The following is a 6,478-nucleotide window of genomic DNA, read 5'->3' as shown; positions in this document are numbered from 1 at the left end:
GTGAGTCAAAATGTGCCCGCCATATTGTGTGTCACGGATGCTAAGAAAAGAATTAAAAAATCACTGTAAATGTGAAAAATTGTGTTTGTTTTTGTGTAAAAAACATAATGGCACCTTGAACTATGTTCCGCAATGCACAATAGGTAAGTACGAACCATGCAAAACACAAAATATTGGATTTTAATGTGCCTCCGATATACCGAACTTTTACCCTATATTATTGATGGTTCGGTTGGTTTTGCTTAGTTGAAAAGAGACTTCTTTAAAACTAACCAGAAACAACACTTAGTTGGAAAGAGAAAAGAAAGAGAGAGCCACGCTGTTCGCGGCCACACGCAGACCCTATTCCACGTGTGGTGTTCCGTATAATAACAGGTATCCCTTGAGAGGCCTGTTAAGCAACAGACAAACTTTTAGCCTAAATTTCAGAAACGGTAGCTAGAGGAGGCTTTGGTAGTCTTATGATTCACTGCAATGATAACAGCTTTGAACCACTGTACATAAAAAACACAAAAGAGATATACAAAAGGATTCTGTACTTACATATCAGCCTATTGGACATTATATCTTTCATACCTGGGGGCCACACACACTATTTCACACTCAATAGCCACATCCCGACACCTGGCCATTTTTGCAGTATACACCACTAAAAATTAGGAACTTCATACTTCCTTGAAATGATAAAGGCAGTTGGGGAGTGATGGGTGAGCTTTCCTGGCTTTTCTTGTATGGATGGCTGAAAACAACATGGCGTCAGTTTTGCCGACCATGCAGTCTGGACTTTCACTTTTGATGAGGAACACAAAACTCGGTACATTGCTGAATTTGCACTGGGATCCTTAGATGCTGTCTTGGACACACACTTAGTAGGTCCATATTCACTATATCTGGACCTTAGATCCCTGTTTCCCTTGTGAATCCTTTGTTGACGGCACACCCAGCCATTAACGCACTGAATTTTGCCAGCCACTTCACCTCTGACCTGCTCTCAGGTTGGTAGGGAATACAAGTGAGCTTGAGCAGCAAGCTCAAATCATAATAGGCCATCTGTTTGCCCCCTGTGTGACGTCACAGCCTTGAAAGCTTCTCATTGGCTTGCTGTGGTCACCTGAGACTATTCCTTGTCTGTGGAGGTATCAATTCCTACCACCAGATGGGAGAGTTATCAATAGATTGATTGTTGTTTCTTTATAAATAAGGCAATTCTATCCCTCCCATGAGTGTAACAAATGGTTTGAAAACATTACCCATGATGATAATTGGGGGAAAAGTATAAGCCTTTTGGGGGAAATAGCTCTCACAAGCTTTTTCTGATACTAACCTAATGGCCCTTGCACTTAGGTTAAGTCTGTGGTTATTTGTGTGTGGCATGTATGCCCAATCTTGATTGGTCATAAAAATATGATAAAAACACATGATTCCCACTTCAAGTTGTTTAAAGTAAGGTATCTTTTCTGGGAGTTGCATCCCAACAATGTATTCCAGAAGAATTTCCATGGGTGGCAGAAGGTAATAAGTAGACCTCGGAGTTCTAGGTTCTAAAAAGTATGCTTTTAGGTTCCTAAAATAGGTTCTAAAAATCCTAAAATAGGTCCTAAAAATTTTAAGTTAGGCTCAAAAAATCCTGAAGTAGGTTCAAAATAACTTAAAATAGTTCAAAATTCCTGAAAAATGCTGATTAGGTATAGTCACTGGCAATGAAAATGGGACACCTATATCCAGGCGCGTCACGTGATAATGTTCGCATGAGCACGTGAACACTCATGTATATGTTTTAAATTACGAACATATTAAATGCACACACACACACACATATATTTAATTGAAAAAAATACTTTTTTGATGTTCGAATATATACACACAATTTACTCGGAGTTGACGTCTTTCACGTCTGATAACTTTTTTAGATAGTTGGTAACACTGACTCCTGTGTTGCACGGTTGCGATGAACACAATTGCTGTTTTGTGTGTTGTAAACTGGCAGCTAACGGGCTGTTGGCCACTATACCGCGAAAATGTTCACTGGGCTCTGCGAACATATGGTGCTGGGATCCCTGATTCAAGCGGCAATACTTCTTGCATTCGGCACCAGAGTGCAGCATATACAAGGCATGCCTAGGGGGACTCGAGATGGTCTGCACTACATAGTTGCATACTTTAGTGAGAAGTCGCTAAATTTGGTGGATTTTAAATTCCAGTGGGCACTAAAGTTCACGGAATAGTGACGAGCGACTTTTCTTTAGAAACTAGTCTGCAGGAGTTACATATCTTTCAAGGTTTATATGATTTGCGCATGTGCGGCTAAGGGCCATTCAGACTGTGCAACTTTTTTTAGTAATCGACGTTTTTAATTAAAAAAAAAAAAAGGAACTCTCACCGAATTAAATTGCAAAGGAAAGTGCCGACTACATTTACATCAATTGAACGCGCATTTTTCTGGTAACTATACTCAGAATAGTATGGAGTCCTAGGCCTAAATAGCTGTTACTGTAAAAAAAAATTAATTGATGTTAGTAAATTATTTTTACTATTCTCTACGTTATTGGAATATGCTTATTGTGAAGAACAAAATATAACTTTCAGAATACTAGAGATGCATTTTTGCTACACATAATATTTTCTTCTTTGAAGTTAGAAAGTTAAAATGAAATATGCATAAAATTCTCATTTGAAATTAAGTATTTTTTTAATGTACATATAAACGCACAAACATTGAAATTTAATTTATTGGTTGGAATAAACCTGATGTAAGTTGTTCTTTACAGCACTTTTTAAAAATATATTTTGCATTTTTCACCAGTAAATTTGATTCATCAACTTTTAGCGCATGTTGAAGATTTAGCAACTTCTGCGTTTCAGTTGTTGGCAACACTGTTGCTGTGGGAGACCTGCAAGGGACACGTTATTTTTGGAAAGGTCAAGTTCCCTTCCTTTTGCGGGGCAATAAAAAAGCCTGTGCTCTTTGGCGGCAACCGGCAAAACGCGGTTAGAGTGGTGTCGACTGTTAAAGAGCGCAATATCTATTGTCAAGCGGTTGGGTGACCTTATGTGCATTGGCTTTCAGACGTGCGTGTGTGTGTGTGTGTGTGTTGTGCCGTGTGTGTGTGTGTGTGTAGTGTAGTGTTGTGTTTTGTACACTATGAATACTGTTAGGAGTTTGAAAGAAACTCCATTTTCGCGAATGAGCGAAGCAGAACGAACTGAAGTAAAAAGGATGGGCCCTCACCAGCCGGACCTCTACATTGTACGTACAAGAGGTAAGTACTCCCAAATGCGTGTTTAAAAGAACATTCAAAAATGACTAGTACACGAAGTACAATTGATTATGTGGATGCAACGTTATGAACGTGCTCTTTTGTTTTCCTTGTTTATTGTTTGGAGGCGACAATTTATGGACAAAAACAGGGGTGAAAGACCTTAGTCACTTAAGCCAGTACATTACAAAACATGAATTGTCAAAAAAACATTTAAGCAACGTTCTGAATTTATCGATGGTAGGGAAAGACAACATTATGAGGCAACTTGACAGAAGTTATACATTAGGAATTCTCCGTCACAACGAAAAAGTCGACAAAAATCGACACATACTTTCTCACCTGATTGATTGCATAAAATTTTGTGGTGCTTTCAAACTCGCTTTGCGTGGTCACGACGAGTCAGAAGCTTCGGATAATCCAGGAGTGTTCCGTGGATTAGTGGACTTTGTGAAGAGCCTTGACAGTGCAATGCAAGAGCATCTGGAAACAGCAACCCACATTCAAAGGAACATCTGCAACGATTCAAAATGAGCTGTTGGATTGCATACTAGAAGTGTGCAGGGACCAGATTTCCAAAGAAATTAAAGACTCTGAATTTGTAGCAATCCAGGCAGATGAAACAACTGATGTAACAACTCACACCCAGCTTGTGTTAATTTACCGTTATGAAATGGAAGGAAATCCCATTGAAAGATTTTGGTTTTTTTTAAACCCTCAGAGCAATGATGCAACATCCATTTCGTCTACACTCCTATCTGAGCTAAAGAAACACCTGGAAAATTCACCACAACAGTTGATTGGTACGAGTTTCGGTGGGGGTCGGTCATGAGCGGACGTGTGAATGGTGTTCAAGCCAAGATCAGAGCACAATATCCAACAGCTTACTTTGTTCATTGCTATGCTCACCAACTAAATTTACTGATGGAGCATGCTGTGACAGATATTACACAAGCCAAGTTGTTTTTTGCAAATTTGTCTGCTTTCCCTGCTTTTTTTTCTCGGTCAGCAAAGAGAACAAGGGTACTTGAAGCAGAAGTACAGAAGCGTCTGCCTAGAGGAGTTCCAACACGGTGGACATACAATAGCAGAACCGTTTCTGTTATTTACGAACATAAAAACGAGTTAATCGATTGCTTGGAGACAATAAGTAACATGTCATCTGTCGATGGAGTTACACTTCGGGAGTGTGATGGTTTGTTGCGCATACTGCACGATCCAATCTTTGTGTTTTGGCTGACTGCATTCCATTACATAATGCCGCATGTGGAAATTCTGTTCCGTCAACTTCAGAAAACAAATACGGATCCAATTCAGGTTGAGAATCAGGTGAAAAATTTTAAGCTGGAAATACAAAAAGTAAGGGAGCAAATTGATTCTATTCAGTGTAGTATCGGGCCTACAAATTCTGAACATCTGGTTAAGAGAAAGAAGCCTGACACACATAACGCAGCGAAAGAAGTATGTGATGTCATTATTGTACAGACTGAAGAAAGACTTTCTTTCCAAAATCACCTTGTTGCAGCCCAACTTCTCAATCCGGAAATGTTTCCTACATACCAGAGAACATTCCCTGCTGATCTCCTAAATGCTGCAGTTAAAACGTACCCAACACTTGAAGAGAAACGTTTATCAACCGAGTTGTCTGTTCTGTACACTAGGGAAGAATTCAGATGTGCTCAAGGCACATAAAAAATGGATTGAAAGAATCGTTTCCTGAAGTTGTGAAGCTTCTGAGAATAGTCGTAGTGACTCCGATGACAACTGCAGAGGCAGAGAGATGCTTCTCAACTTTGAAACGGGTTAAAACGTTTCTACGAAACACCATGTCTCAGGATAGGCTGTCGGCTTTAGCTATGTTATCCATCGAGAAAAGGCTGGTGAGGGGCATTAAAGACTTTAACCACCAAGTAATTGAGAAGTTCTCCAGAAGAAAAGAAAGACGGATGGACTTCCTTTACAAGTAAAATTCACCACAGTGGTTGCAACAGAAATTACTAAAGGAACTGTATCCTCTATAAAGGTAAGTGCCAGCATAATGTAGAATTTAGTTTCTCTTGATATCATTATTAAGTGCATTGTGCGTCGGTGTGTGGCGTTCAATTACTCGACCCACAGCGAGAATTTTATTTTTTTCTGTGTAATATCTAGAGCTCAATTATAGGCTTCGGCCGGTTATCCTTCAGGAGGGAGTTCATGTGCAAATGTATAATTGAAAGTGCATATTTAGAGTGTGTTCTTTAGCCACTTATTCGGACAAATCAGTAAGTAGTCTTGTTTGTAATAGATACATTTAAAAAATATTTTAATATATCTAAAAGAGAATTGTTATTCTTTTTTCATCGGACAGTTCTTGTAATTGAACAATTCACTCGAAGCATGGATGGAAAAAGGACACATTCTGGGCGTTTGTTACCATTTGCACATAGCTATACAAAAAGACTGCCTCTGGAACGATTAGTTTCGTGCAATGCATAAGATCAAGGATGGTAAATATGTTTGATTGATTTTTTTGGTGTTTTAAGTCCAATTTATGCACAGTAAGACTAATCGGGACTGGACCTACAGTTTTAAGTGGGATTCGAATAACTAAGTTCCTCCACGGGTATCGAACCGAGGACCCCTCGATTAGAAGGCAACGACGGGTAAATATGTTAATAATAAGAATGTGCCGTGGCATCCTGAGGGGCGCAGGGGGCTGCGAAATGTTCCAATATTTTCACTGAATTGTTAGTCAATGCTATGGATGTTTCAAATATGTGCTTATTTAGTACATTTTTACAAATGAAATGTTTCTGAATTTGAAATACGTGTTTAATTTTTAACTTAAGGCATGCAATCTTACAAGTAACTGACTGATGCAAGTGTTAGAGAGGGCTACATTCTGGGCACCGCGGAAAAATCTTGAAACGCTAAGGGCGCCGTGAAGCAAAGAAATTTGAGAACCCTTGCATTAAATGGTCAAAATTCAATCTCTCTGAACCATGGCAAAATGATGCTAGGAGGGAAAATACGAAACACGAGGGAAGAAGGAACATATGGAATGTCACATTGACTGATACGTCAATCATAAGCATCCCAACCGAGTTTTTGTGGGCGGGGCGAGGTCATCATACATTTTTTTTTTTCTGGACTGGACGCGTCCTCCCCTCTGTCCCACTAACGATGCACTGCTTTCAATGCTGAATGAATGTGGTTGGTTAACATATGGTCGGTGTAAT

This window comes from Lepisma saccharinum, chromosome 6, assembly GCF_977018435.1.
Source record: "Lepisma saccharinum chromosome 6, izLepSacc3.1, whole genome shotgun sequence".
Taxonomy (NCBI): Eukaryota; Metazoa; Arthropoda; class Insecta; order Zygentoma; family Lepismatidae; genus Lepisma; species Lepisma saccharinum.
Note: the sequence above shows the minus strand (reverse complement) of the source record.